Genomic DNA, 15,494 nt, shown 5'->3' on the forward strand with positions numbered 1-15,494 from the left:
GGGTTTGAGCTCCACATCAGGCCCTGTGCTCACAGCTCAGAGCCTGGAGCCTGGCCTGCTTTGGATTCTGTGATTCTGTGTCTCCTTCTCTCTCTGACCCTCTCCTGGTAGTGCATTCTCTCTCTCTCGAAAATAAACATTAAAAAATAAATTAAAAAAAAAGATTTAATTCATTTAAAATTTTTCTTGATGTTTACTTATTATTGAGACAGAGAGAAACAGAGCATGAATAAGGGAGGAAGACATAAAATCTGAAGCAGGCTCCAGGTTCCAAGCTGTTAGCACAGAGCCTGAGGCGGGGCTTGAACCCAAAAACCGTGAGATCACGACCTGAGCTGAAGTTGGACACCTAACCGACTGAGCCACCCAGGCGCCCCAGAAAAAAAACGATTTTAAATGCAAGGGCTAGTTGGAGGTTTCAATCCTGACGATAGGAAAGAGGGCGTTGGGGAAGAGGAGGTGGAAAACACCCAGAGTATGGAGACATCCGACTTCAGGTCTGGGAAACAGCAGGTCCAGGAGCTCCAGAAACCAGCCGAGGCAACCCTGGCCCGACTCAGCCCGGATCCCACCACTCCTCTCTTCAAAATATCTTTCCAGCTGTGTGCTGGTGTCTGAAATTCCACTAATATGGAATAAAATGTTTCAGGTGTGACCGCATTTACTGGACACAGGACTGTGTTCATCTAAAATCTTGACTTCCTGAAGGCGGAGGCATTTGTATATTTCGAGCCTTACCTTCTTTACCTTGTACCAGCTTAGGTTAATGGAGTTTACTCCAAACCAAGATATAGTTGCACCCCCATTACGTGGCAATCCACTTACCAGAAATATGCTATAGCAGATATTAAAAGGCAAGAAACAAACTCACAGTACACACTCAGAAGCTCACAGTAATGGAATTCTGTTGGCAGAGGAGAAGCTTCTGGGAATATATATCAAATTAATTCTCCAGCTGTTCACATATCCCTGTGGCTACAGAAAGATGCAAATAGCTAATACTGGCATCTCGTTCCATGCCAGCCTAGAACCTCCAGTGTAATGTAAAATTGCTGCTCTTAACTCCCCCAGCTCCTGGCTGGCTGTTATCAGGCATTCGGTTCTGCTCAAGGAGGAATCTAATACAGTGAGCTTTCATTCTCCCTGCTTCAAGCTTAAGGCAGATGTTCCAAAGGCCAGTGTGCCCCTCTCCCTCTCTTCCTGGTGCTGTAATCAGTGCAAAGCAGGAAGGGCAAAATTATGGTTATCGGTAGAAATGATTCATGTTGCAAAAATCTGTCTTACAGGCATTGCCACAAAGTGAAACCATGTTAGGCATACGTAAGTGTACACCAGCGTGGACAGGCCTGAGGTCTGAAACAACAGAAACACTTAATTACACTCACAAACATTTTAAACTGATGCAAATCTCTAAATTTAGAGCAAACAAACATGAGCAGTGATTCAGATTATGCCCAAGTGTGGAATTCTCTGAAAAACGAACAGGATCCAAAAGTCAATTTATGATTAAGCATATGTTCCATTGCTGTCATTTTTGTGAGACACCTTAGCAATACATCTAACAGAAGGGGACCAGAGATGAACATAGAATGCAAATCCATCCATCCATCCACCTACCCATCCACCAGTTATTCGTTCCTCAAACAGATAATGGCATCTATTATACATCAAGAACTGGGCAAGATGCTAAGGATTCAAGATGCTAGGAATCAGGAATTTACAGTACAATTTTCTATCATTCCAACCAAAATCATACCAAGTGTATGAATAAAATAATAATTTCCTTTTTGATAGCAGAAAGGTAATAGGAACAGAGAGGAGCTTAAGAGAAGAAGTGTCTCTAGAAGCAAAGAATTAGTGAAACACGAAGGCAGCAGAGCCCAAGACTACAGAATGCACTTCCCCTATTTCACAATGCTGCCTAAATCAGGAACTATCTGTCTGAAACTACATATAGAAAAACAGCCCAGACATCTGTTCTCCTCATGGAGAGTGACTGACCCAGGAGACCACAGCCCTAGCTCTGTCATTAGTTTGCAGAGCGACCCTGAACAAGGCATTTAGCCCTCAAGGCTTCAATGTTTTTCATTACTAAAAAGGAGGTGGAATGGACCATTCATGAAGTTGCTTTAGAGTTCATGCTCAGTTTCCTTGATTCCGCCATCTTGAGTGAAAGTATACTATACTAACAATTTATTGGGAGCAGCATCAGAGAATCACATGCTTTGAGTGGTCACAATTTAAATTTAAGATCCTTTCTCACGTATCAGATCAATCTGAGGTTTGTAGCTATGCATAGGAAGGCAAGTCAAGGGCACTACTATTATAACAAAGATCACTTTGCAGAATCTTTCTAACACCTCAGCCTGGAGGAAGTACTAGCTGGGGTCTCAATACATTAAAACAGGATTAGCCACGAGTTTGTAACTGTGGAAGTTCTGTGTCATTATACAATTGTCTCTACTTCTGAATAGATTTGGAAATTTCTATAATTAAAAGTTGGGTTTTTTAATAGGAGGGGATTACAGGTAAACTAAATAAATACTTAAAAGGAAGAACAATAGAAACTCTATGTCAACACTGCTGGGAATAAGGCAGGGTTTAAAGGGAAATTTCACAGGAAATAAAGTTTAAAAAAAATGAGCAGAGCATTCAACTGAAGATATTAGAAAGAGAGCAACAGGGCAAGTCCGAAGAAACAAGAAAGATGGGCAAAGTATATGAGGGAAATCAATGTAACGGAGATACAAGCAAATTAAACACTGGCTCTTCAAAAAGATTAAGACATTTCATAAATGGCTTATGATTAACAGTCCCATATACCATGTCAACACATTCAAGTACTATGACATATAAATATATTTTTAAAGTCAGTTTCTCTTTGACCGTTTTGCCAGGAAGTTACTCAAAGTTAGACATTAAATGGTTACATTTTGGAAATTATTTTTAAATAATGAAGGTACTTGATTGCTCATGGAAACATTTCCTGAGATACAACTACTTTATACCCTATGGTGGAGAACTCTACTCCCTTGTATTTCCCCCGCTTTGAGCCTACATGCCAATATTTTTTAAGGAAAATCTCAAGCCTTTTCACCTAGCCCATGTTTGTATAGAGCTGAACTGGCCTTCTATTCAGTTAGATGTCATTATTAAGCAACACAATCTTCCCTGAGCTTGAATATCTATTAAAACATGTAACTCCATGTTTCACCAGCTTCAAAGAATGTTGGTTTTCAGTTATCAAATGTGCTCCTGCTTAAGAATACGTCTTGGTTGAGGGAAAAAGTATCTTGGAGAGGTGCTTAATTGTGTCACATTTCCTTTCTTCATCTAGGTACTCTAAAAGCTATCACTGGATTAAGCCAGGTGATCAGACATCTCTGATGCAGAACTTAAGAACAGAACTTAACAAAGTTCTGTTCGCCTACAGAGGTGCGTTCACATAGGTAATGCACAGAGGAGGATGTCCTAGGAACAGCCCTATCTCTTAAGGACATGGAGTTGGGAAGCTAGGTCTCCAAAATAAAGTCCACCATCTTGCCAGTCAACTCTTAGGCAAGTCTGATTAGATTTGACCCCAACCCACTTCTTCAACCTCCTCTCTTCCACTCCTCTCCACTTTCTCCAACAATACTTAATGATTACCTGCTTCCTAAATGACCCAAGTTGTTTCCTGACTCAATGGCTGTCTACAAACTGTTCTCTCTGCCTAGAAAGCTGCTGCTTTTCACTTGCTTTGAAAGTTTCTATAAAGTAATTAATGCTTCAGGCATCTTCCACTCCACAGAGACTGAACTAAGTGTTTGTCCCCCTGAAATACTTCTATTGCACACCTATTAAAATTATTTCACTTACAGCAGTATAATGAAATTGCTCATCTAATCTCCTCCACTAGAAAGTGTGTTCTTTGAAGCTAAAGATCTGGTTTTACTCTTCTTTTCTTTTCACCATTGGGTGACTATAGGACTTAGCAAAGAGTAGCTTAACTAAATAAGTATCTGCAGAGGGAATGAACAGGAACAGGCTAGAAGGCAAGAGCAATCTGAATTTTTCGACACCACAGTTTTTTGGAAATTGAGTTTGGTGGCAGGGGAAGAAAGTCAATTATACAGAAACATCTTTGGATGCCAATCTTACTACTTGTAAAATAATAATACTAACTCAAATTTTCTTTTAACCTCAACATTATATTAACCAAAACTTCCACAGATCAATAAATATTTATGACATGTTGAGTGAATGAATATACCTGAACTATGGTTAGGTAAATAAATAAGAACTTAAATAATAAACTGTATTATCTCCCTTCCACTTTAATCTATCATGACGGTAATGAGAGAATGTGACACAAATTAATGCTTCTTGCCAGGAAGGTACTTGTGGATATGAATAATGCACAGACCTGTTTTATAAATATTAATGTATGCTCTAACCTAAAATCTGTTAGTCAAATGACCGAGAGCAAAACAGAAGACTAGATAGGAGAATGCCTTTTTCTTGACTGCACTCATCCAAAAGTGTGAACCACCAGAGTGAAAAGAAGAAATGTGACCAGAATTTCAAACAAGAACAACAAAATCAACATGATGTTCTGAAAATAAGCACTTTGAAGAATATAAATTTTTCATTATATTAGCTGAACAGTTAGCACAGATAATGAAGCACATTTCACACCCCTCAAGATAAACCTGATAACTAGTATTTACGAAGCTGCATTATTGTGTGTAAGAGACTAGGCTGGGAGCTTACCACAGACCAACACATTAAGCTGAGGACAGAAGCTGAGCAACCTAGGCTTAAACTCTAAGTAGACCTACCAAGCAGGTGAGAGGAGAAATGAAAGGAATAAGGAAGTGAGGTGGTCAAAGGGTTGGGCAAAATTTCAAGTTCGAGGGAGTTCAGAGGACCTGAACATCAGGGAAAAGGAAGGAAGGAAGACTCCGATTTTTCCCATCTCATTCTGGTGAAGGCCAACTCCAGTGAATATGGCCCAGAGACCCACTGCTGACATTTATTCCAGGGGAAGGCAGAGGCCTTGCGATGACCTCTTTTTTCTTTAATTTTATTTAGTTATTTAGAGAGAGAGTGAGTGTGAGCGGGGCAGGGGAAGAGAGAGAGAAGCGGGGGAGCGAGGGAGAGAGAGAGAAACCCAAGCAGTCTCTGCACTGTCAGCACAGAGCCCGATACAGGACTTGAACTCATGAACCGTGAGATCGTGACCTAAGCTGCCGCTTAACCAACTGAGCCACCCGGGGGCCCCTCGCAATGACACCTTCTAAGCCAACACAAATGGAGTTGCAAGAGCACTTCTGGAAACATCAGAAGGACAGAAAATCCAACAACAAAAACATCATCACACTATCATCCAAGAAATAAGGGTTTCTTTGTTAAGGCAACAATGCCTTCACATACAGCAATATTCCTGAGGTGCAAATGATGATTCTTCAAAGGTTATAATGATCTCTAAGTAGCATTAAGGACTCTCTTCAGGGTCATAATTTTGTGAGATCAGTTAGCAATCACTTTGTAAAGGAATGTTTTTACAAATCAACTTGAGCACTCCTGTGAACTTTACCTTAATAATTTACCTGAATTCTTGAACATAAACCAAGTGAAAGATGATAGGAAGCAGAAGAACAGTCAAGATTAATTCCAACGATTTTATTTCTGACCCTTACCACTAACTCTTACTGTTCAAAGAAACATCATCCCTAAATATTGTGGCTAAAAACCCAAACCTTTAAGTTCTTTCATGAACCATGTTTATCTCTATACTTGATCTCATTTATTCTTAACACATGCCACAAATCTCCTGCTGCCTGGTCCTGGCAACAAAGCAGAGTTTGCCAGCAACAGTCAATGAACACTGTTTTGTGTGCATGGTTTACAATTTCCTAAAGTTAGCCAACAGTTTCACCACAAGTGAATGTTTGATGTGTATGCGTCTAAATCTTTAAAAAAAAATTTTTTTTTTAAAGTTTATTTTGAGAGAGACAGAGACAGCATGAGTATGGGAGAGGCAGTGAGAGAGGGACACAGAGAATCCCAAGCAGGCTCTGTTGGCCAGCACAGAGCCTGACACGGGGCTTTAACACACAAAACCGTGAGATCATGACCTGAGCTGAAACCAAGAGTCGGATGCTTAACCAACTGAGCCACCCAGGTGTCCCTAAATCTTTTTTGCTTGAAACATCATAAGAATCCACATTGCTACAAGATGTGTACATGGGAAGTAATGCTATAAATGAGAAGTGAAAAACGAGAGAGACAACTGTGGACTCTAAGAAATCCATGCAAAATGGGGCCTGTCTGACACACGGATTTCTGAAGGCACCAAGTCCTTGAAATCCATCCTAGAACTCTCTACCTAAAAACAAACGTAGATGAGGAGACCATGAAAAGCAGGGCTCTTGTCTTAGGGTATCTCAGGAACTGAACATCAATATCTTAGGAGTCACTATGATTTACAGAGCAATCATTTAATCCCTAAGATTCGTGTGAAACAGACCATATGAAGTCAATATAACGAGACCACAGAGAAAGATGAAGAAACTTTAAAAAATACATTTGAAAATATATCTGCACACTTCTCATAAAACTGTGGAGTTTCCTTGGTGTAGTAATTGAACCTCTATACCTAACAGACAACAAGCTCCGAGTCACTGGGTACTTGGGTTTGGGAATCGTGACGACGACAGTAAAGATTATCAACACTACCCAAAAATCTTCACAGATTCCCACCTGCCCAGACCTCAAGCCCAGACCCTCCACACTGATAAACCAGGCCCACGACTGTCCCCTGCTACCCTCCAGGTTACTTCCCACTGCGCAGACGGCACCGCTTCCCTTCCCAGTCCAAAGAAGCCTCGGGGCCTACACAGGCACTAGTCCCTTCCAAGCCAGGACGCCCTCCCCCATTACAAGCACGGCTCACCGCCCTACTCCCTCAGGTCTGTGATCACACCCAACTGCTTGGCAAGACTTTTCACGAGCACTAGATTTAAAAGTGCAAACCAAACACAGCCACACAGTCTCCATTCACTGCACAGCACTTTCCTTCTTCTGGCATGGAATATATTTTATTACTAATTTTGCTCACGTTGTCTCCCTATATCAGAAAGCTCTAGGCTGGTAAGGATTTATCTGTCTTGTTCACATTTGTATCTTCTGTACCTGGAGCCAGGCTTAGCGCACAGTAGACTCTCCACAAATATTTCCTGAATCAGTCAATTCTCTCAGTACGCTCTGGATGTTCACTTCAGTAGGATGCTGCAGATTCTACGTCCTCTGAGATGGCACCATCGTTCTTTCCCTGTTCACCTGGAAATCTGCTACTCTTACTGTGCCTGACTAATGTCTTCTCCTCAAATAAGTTTACTCAATTTTCTCCACCTTATCCCAAAGCATTGCAGCTGTTTGCTTATAGCTAGAATCTGAGCTTTTGAGGGGCAGAAATTGTGCCTCCCACATTTCTACAGCCACTCCCTGCTGAGATGAGTGGACGGCAGGCCCCAATCCCCACTTGCTGAGTGGAGAAATGAAGGGTAAACTGGAGGAGGGGATCGCTATGAAGAGCCATTCTTTATTCACAATATCATGTGAAAAAAGAGACCAGCAGCTTTGAAGATACTCTGTGGGCATCTAAGTGTGTCAACATTCATGCATGAAGGTGTAACATTTATATTTCATATCTTTCTGGACTATCTGAGGTACTAAAAAAACCAAGCTGTATGATAAGTCATGCCTACCAGGGATTTAGGGAAGCAGGTACCTTTTGGGTATTTTACAGTATTTCAATGTCAAAGAAAAAAGTGGATACATTTCTACATTTTAAAGTAAAACACATGCGCACATCAACACACACAGAATTATTTGTTTCCAAAAGGAAACCTAAACCCCTAAGAATCACCCAGTCCTTTTTCTACATGCCACAGCAACGTGTATTCTCATACGCAGTAAGGGAGGCAGATCATGATTCTGTAATGTTATTCTATTTAGTCTGTACAGTGTAAAGTCATGAAGAACTGCCCAAATGAGCACTTTGTGGAAATACCTCTACCTTAACTCCTCCCTGCAAGGTTAAAAGTCACTGTCTATTAACTTCAGCAGAGGTTTCAAAAACTAATGGTTTGGGGAATATAAAAGGAAAAATGCCAAATGCAGGCAATTCCCAAAGGATGCTCTAATGAAATCCATATTCCGTTTAACAATAAGAATCACCAATTTTCAAAGGATTCGAATATACAGATGTAAGTAGCTTCAAACTTATATCTAACACTTAGCATTTCCTTCAATAATTCAGTTGCTTTAAATACCCCAACCTCTAGAAGAGCAGTGGTGCTCGGTGCCAAGCACAAGACAACGCCTCAAGGGGTGAGATGCTGACCTGCAGGCCCGCTGTAGAGCCTGCAGCATCCCACGGGACGTCACCTGCTGGCTGGAGGAAGGGGTGTCCCATACCCTCATCTGCAGGCCCAATGAATGAGCCCAAGAGCCAAGACATAACTACTTAGCACGTAGCTCTGTACCCTGTCATGTGAGAAAGGAGGAAAGGAGATTAGCACCCTCACTTCAGACAGGGTGTGGCATGACTAAGGAATACTGATTAATTTCAAGACAACCCTGGACACGGAAAGTCAACCGACTCGGCACAGAGAGATTCCAGAAGCAAAGGAAACCCGATCCCTTCAGGTACAGCAGCAGCTGCGACTTCTCTCCACTTAAAAAGGTGTTTTGGAAACACTCTGCCACCTCTAGTTCCTATTGCTTCCCCACAAGCACAGAAGTTAATTTTAAGCACCCTCCACAAGAAGCTGATCCGCCATGCTGACAAAGCTCCCGTGCAGTGTGGCAATGGCGTGATCTGCTAACGGCGCCACAAGGGCCTGCGTGAGGTGGCCCCAATCCCTTGCTCTGTACCCTACGTCTGCAGCAGGCTTGAACTGGGAAGAAGTTGAGGAAGCAAGGTTCTCTTACTCTGGAAAGGGGCAAAGAGCTGGCAGAGACATCACCTGAGGCTGAGCCTCAGAGTTTTTAAAACTCTCTTCAAGGGAGGTAACTGACCTGAGTGTGATCAAGGACACTGACAGAAAAGAGGGACAGTGAGCATCATCTGGCCTCACATCTGAATGTGCAGCGACCCTCTCTACTAACCCTGCCTTGCCAAAGGTAAACATGTTAAAGAGTCTGCAGTCTCCAGGTGGGGTGGAATTTTCTTTAGGAGAGTCCCATCTCCTAACATTTGGTTTCAAAAACGAGAAATGCGTCCAATCTGGATACTGGCTGGACATTCCCTCCTTTCATCCCTCACCTTTATCACCTCTTGTGACAAAGACTTCTTTCCTCTGTATTCTGGTCTGTTCCTCCCTACTCCCCCTCTGCACCCCGGTTCCCTTGGCAGCTCACCTCCCGGGGCCCAGCGCGCCCGCCTGCCTGGTCTCCCATGCTGTGAGAGTCAGCCAGGACTACCTGGGGAGGTCATGCTTCCCTGCACCTCCTTGCCCTCTGTCCCACCCCAAGGCCCTGGGGCACTCTTCCCCCCCTTCCCTGAGTCCTTCCTGTTTCCCAGGCCAGGTCCCTCTGGGACATTCAATGCCAGGGGTCAGAGTGCTACATTCCAGTGGCTTCACAGGCAAGGAGGGTTCTGGATTCCTTCATGAGGGGTGGAGGTGGGGAAAGGAGGCAGGCAGGAAGGGAAAAGTTCAGCAGAGGATGATTCGGCCTGCTGTGTCCACTACTCAGGGACCAAGGTCACTGGGCAGTGAGGGCAACAGGGGCCCCAAGGGGCCCCTCCAGAGCGGGCAAGGAAGCAGCCATTCAACCTCCTTGGGTTCCAAAGAAGATGCTGTCACTGCAGGTGCTACAGAAACTATAAAAAGCATAAGGGAACACAAGAGACTACTATGGGTCTCGGTTACTTAATCTGCGAAACAAGGGGGCTGGTCTAGAGAGGCTTTTCTGAGGACCCTTCCAACTCTGTAATTCTCTGATTCGTGGTGTAGCAATAGTTCCCTGACCTCAGTCATTCTCAAGGTCTGAGGTAATTCTGACTAGCAAATAGAATGCCACTTTCAGAAGACAACCAAGCTTCTTGAACCTCCCAAAGCCGAACTCTCCTCTTGCAAAATCAGATTCCTTTGCCTCTGACTCAGGATCTCCAAGACTCTCTTGGTGCCTTTCTTGTGATCTCTGTGTCCTTTGGGTTTTAACTTTGTGGAGGGCTGGGCTCAAACCCTCAGGCTCTGGCCTTTCAAGAGCCTCCTCAACTTGCCCTTACAGGGCCCGGGGGCTCATGAAATCAGGCTCCGGGATGTATTTCCCTTCACGGTCGGTCACCCTCTGGAGATAACGATGCTAGCAGGACAGGACAAGGTGAGCAGCTGGAGAAGCACGACCCAGTACCCAGTGTGGAGGTCCTCAAACACAGAAGTTTCAGCTCACTAGAACCCAAAAAGGGGAAGCTGGGGAGGAATGAGGGGTTGGGGGCTCAACTGATCACTGTGTAACACAGGTAAATATGCCAACTTCAGCCTGGGCTCATAACCTCCTACTCCCCCCAGAGACAGTCAGGGGACTCTTCTCCGGGAGGATAGGGACTGGGGATCATGGCTGGACTGGCATCCTGCCTACTCCAGACAGGGGTCGGCCTGCTCATCAGCCCCCTGACTGATGGGCATAGAATTTGGGAGGGAAGGAAAAGAGAAATGGTGCTGGGGAGAGGGGATACATGAAGAGGAGCCCACTTAGGGCTACCATTCATGTGTTAGATGAAGTCACAGAACGCATCTGTTAGCCAGATGAGACAGTCCATGGAGAGAAAAACAGCCCGAGAGGTCAAAATCTGCCCACTGTACTTCAACTACATGCCTAGCTTTCCCCATTATTTTAAAGCCAACAATCGTTTGTAAAATGAGTCCCTGCAAGTCAAGTCTGACAACAGCAAAGATTAATTCTGCATAAAAGATGAAAACAATCCTACAAGAAGGTATCCTGATGTAGAAGCCATCTCAGTCTAAGCGATCCCCTTTATTGGGGGGAAAAAAAGAAAGAAAGAAGAAAACAGAATTCCTATCAACGATCATCGCCTCCTTCCTGTCAAACTAGGATTCAACACAGAATACTCCTTTTATTTACTAAGACACAAATACTACTGAGAGGACACACCTTCTGTGTGGTGAATCATCTGGAACTAACTACAATTTGGACTTTGCCCCCCCAACGGGGATACTTCATAAGCAGCATACTTCATACCCTTCATGAGAAAACGGTTCCGTGTTCTGTTCAGTAAAAGGTGCATGTTCCGGCCATGTGGGGCTACCAGGACTGTCAACAGAACACTCCTTGCGGGGGTGGACTCTGGCATGAGAGCACAGTGTAGAGCGACGGCAGAGGCAGCCAGATGAGCGTCAAGAGTGCCCTACGGCAGCTCTTCTTTTATGAAGATCTGGTTTTGAATGGACCACCTCAGTTTGGGTGAGGGAGATGTGAGAAGGAGGAAAGGCATTTCTACTCTCTTCAGTTCTTTTTATAAAATGATGAATCCTTCAAACCACCTGTGAAATAATCCTCCAACATAAGAAACCATACAGCACTCCAGGTGCCGGGGTGGCTCAGTTGGCTGAACTTCCAACTTCGGCTCAGGTCATGATCTCACAGTTTGTGAGTTCGAGTCCCACATCGGGCTCTGTGCTGACAGCTTGGAGCCTGGAGCCTGCTTCAGATTCTGTGTCTCCCATCTCTCTGCCCCTACCTCTCCTTGCTCACTCACTCTCTCTCTAAAATAAACAAACATTAAAAAGAAATTTAAAAAAACATACAGCACTCGTTTGGATTGAAATAAATTTATTTTTTATAAGTTGAGTAATGAGGGAAAACCTTAATGGTTAAAAGAAAAAATTCTAGAACACATTAAGACCTAAAAAAAATTATTAAAATGACAATAGCCAACAAAAATGGCATTTAAAAAGGTAGGGCAAGCTGTTGTCTTTGAATGAGTATGTATGTGCGTTAAAGTTCTTCCAATTTCTCCATAAAGAAAAAGGATTCTAACTACTGTTACAATCCTACATAAATCATTTATTGAATCAATAAACATTTTTTTAGAGCTTTATTGTTTGTTTTCTAAGTTGGCTCCACACCGGGCGTGAAGGCTTGAACTCCCAACCCTGAGATTGATCTCTGAGCCAAGATAAAGAGTCAGGCACTTAACCAACTGAGACACCCAAGCGCCCTGGATATGATCACTTTTTAAAAACCATCTTTTCCTGGGGTGCCTGGGTGGTTCAGTCGGTTAAGCATCCAACCCTAGATTTCGGCTCATGTCATGATCTCATAGTTGCAGGACTGATCCCCGCTTCTGGCTCCACGCTGACAGAACAGAGCTGCTCGCTTTCTCTCTCTCTCTCTAAATAAATATTAAAAAAACAAAAACCAAAAAAACCTCATCTTCTCCAAATTGTAATCTCTAGGTCCTGGGTCAAAAACTCTTATCCTTATGATCATAGTCCCTACCGACAGAATACAGGTATATATATTCTTCAGTCCATGCCACATGAAACGTTATCAGCGTAAACTTTAAAACTGTCGTAACTTCAAGAACAATGACTTACCTCCTCCGGTTAGAGCTGTGATCTTCAGGCGGAGTATGGCTCAGACACTGCACAGATGAATGGCGCTGCCCCTGCCTGTACTATCTCATCTGGACCCCTCAGGACCGTCTGTTCCTCTTACAGGTGAACAGTAACTCTGAGAACAGCCCTCAAATTCAGTACTCTATCACCCAACACCACGAGACCATCATATCAGGGCACCCACTTGAAAGAAAATCATGAACAAGACTTCCTTCAGGTACCTTCAAGCCACCAGTGTGATAAAATGTGAAGAAAAATGTACCATCAATTTACTCATTAACTTAAAATATTATTTACTGAGCAACTACTTCTTCCTTGGCACTGTGATAAGCACAGGGCTGGCTACAAAGAAGCAAGAACCTATTCAAGTAAAGAGCATCTCTCTTTCCTCTCTTTACCCATCTTCCACCTTAAAAGCAAACATAAATTAGAACAGAGTGACCCTTAAAGGGCAAAACCTATTTTAATACAGACATCAAATATGCTGGAACCTGAAATGTTCCAATAGCAATGTTTCACTGGAAATAAATCACCATTAAGCTGTTTTGTCCTTTCAAAATGATCTTGGGAACCAGTAAACATTAGGCAACCTTGTGACAGACTGAGTACCTTAGGTCTGATTCACAAATCAAGGCACACTGCTATTGATATTTAAATTGGAACTTCCTACGACTCTGCTCCCAACCAGGGGGTTAGGTGTCTTCATGCCTACATTTCTTTTACTGCCACTAAATGTTACTTTTATTCTGTGGTAAGAGACAGGGAAATCATTTTCTTTCTACCTTCAGACTACTACATTCAGTCAACATTTAATGAACACCTGTTAGGTGCAGGCCATAGTGTTCAACGCCGAGGCACAAAAAGATACAAGGACATGGAACACATACCACCTGCTTACTGCGTACGAGTGACTGTTCAATGCTGTTCACTAGTGAGTTAACTTAGTTCTGCCTCCTAATGACCTAAATGACGGAGATGCTGTTAGTATCCCCATTTCACAGATGGAAATTCTGCACAGAAGTCAAGCAGCTTCGCCAAGGGAAGGCACCAGGCGAGTCACTCGGATGGATCATGAACTGACCACAGAGCTTGAACTCCCGCTAGTAGGCAATATTGTCTCTCACTGACAGATATGCTTCCTCCTTAAGAAATAGTATCTGCATTTCTCCTGAGGAAGGCGTTTCCTCTGGGCAGGTTTTCCTAAGACTGCACCTCTGATGAAGGAACACAAGCTAGCCTAGAGGCGGGTAACATGTCCCAAGATGATGGGGAGTCCGGGTCTGGGGAGCAAAGAACAGGGCGGAGGAGGCAGGGCCAGTGCAAGGGGTGAGGCCAGAGGCAGCGGGAAGGCAGCCAGGGCCCTGGGGGAGGCGAGCGGTGGTCCGGTGGTCGGTCGGATCGCAGGGAGCCCCTGTGTGCAGAGCTGGGGACTGAGGGCAGCGGCTGGAAGTGGGACTTCCTCAAGCAGGGTGGGTACAAGACAAAAGGATTCAGAACCTGCACAGGGGAAGTCAGTGACCCACCCTGTAAAGAGACAAAAGACTCAGGGGGTCTCGGGGACCCCACAGTGGGGTACCTCTTCCTCTCCCTCTTTCTCTCTCAACTAGAGACGGGGATGCATAGACAGAGCCACAAACCCCTATCTCCCGAAACTCCAACCCCAAATGCTAGATGTATTTAGTATTTACGGAACCGGCTTTCTCTGAGATGCATGGTGATTTATTTTTAAGAATCAAGTCTCGCGGCAGGTCAGGAAGTTAGCTACTTGACAACAAATTCAGAAAGAAAAAAGAACGGGGTGGCTGTGGTTAGAGAGACACTTCTGAGACACCCACCAAACTAGATCCAACACGGAGCGTCGCCCCTCGGAAGCACCACCTCCAAGAGGTAAGGGTGTGACACAGCTATAAACACCCAGCATCTCCCCGGCGCGCACCTCGGAGTCTGCGACCTCCCTCAAACTATGTTTATGCCTTCTCCCACCGTCTCACATCTGAACAGCCAGAAATAAACCCAAGGCTCTCAAACTCGAAAATTCCCTCCTCCCCCTCATCCAAGCTGGCCGAGTTCCAGGGATCTGGAAGCAAAAACCACGCAGCCCAGCGACACGATACTAGCCCTCACCAACTGCTGAAACGCGCTCCAAAAGCCCGAGGCTTTACTCTCTACCATGTGACAAGGAACATACAAATCGATTTCATTTCATTATTCATTGATTTAAACATTTATAATCCCATTGTAGAGAAACAGATGAGAAGAAAACACAAGTGGTTTTGGTTGATTATAATAAAGATCAGCTGATTAATTATTAACTGTTTAGTATCAGAGATAACCTATTGATGAAAAGAGTTAAGTCTCTATAAATTTGTTGCGATGGGAGCTACAAGCCTTATGTTGACCAGACCTCAGGAGAGTCCCACGCTCCCTCCACCTGGACAAACCTTTTCCCTATAAGAGGTCAGCTTCCCCACACCTTTTTATTCGCCCTGAGACACTGAGACATGACGTCAGCATACATATTTTGGTGATGGTGGAGGATGTCAAGTATTTGCTTATTACTGTTGAATATTAATGTTAAGCTTTGTGCTTTAAATTTTTTTAACATTTATTTATTTTTTGTGAGACAGAGAGAGACAGAATGTGAGCAGGGGAGTGGCAGAGAGAGGGAGACGCAGAATCTGAAGAAGGCTCCGGCTCTGAGCTGTCAGCACAGAGCCCGATGCGGAGCTCGAATCCATGAACTGGGAGATCATGACCAGAGCCAAAGTCGGACGCTCAACCGACTGAGCCACCCAGGCACCCCTGTGCTTTAATTTTTAAAAAGATTTTACAGCTGAAAACAAACTGAGGGCTGATGGGGGT

This window comes from Crocuta crocuta, unplaced genomic scaffold (genome assembly GCF_008692635.1).
Source record: "Crocuta crocuta isolate KB4526 unplaced genomic scaffold, BGI_CrCroc_1.0 scaffold164, whole genome shotgun sequence".
Classification (NCBI taxonomy): Eukaryota; Metazoa; Chordata; class Mammalia; order Carnivora; family Hyaenidae; genus Crocuta; species Crocuta crocuta.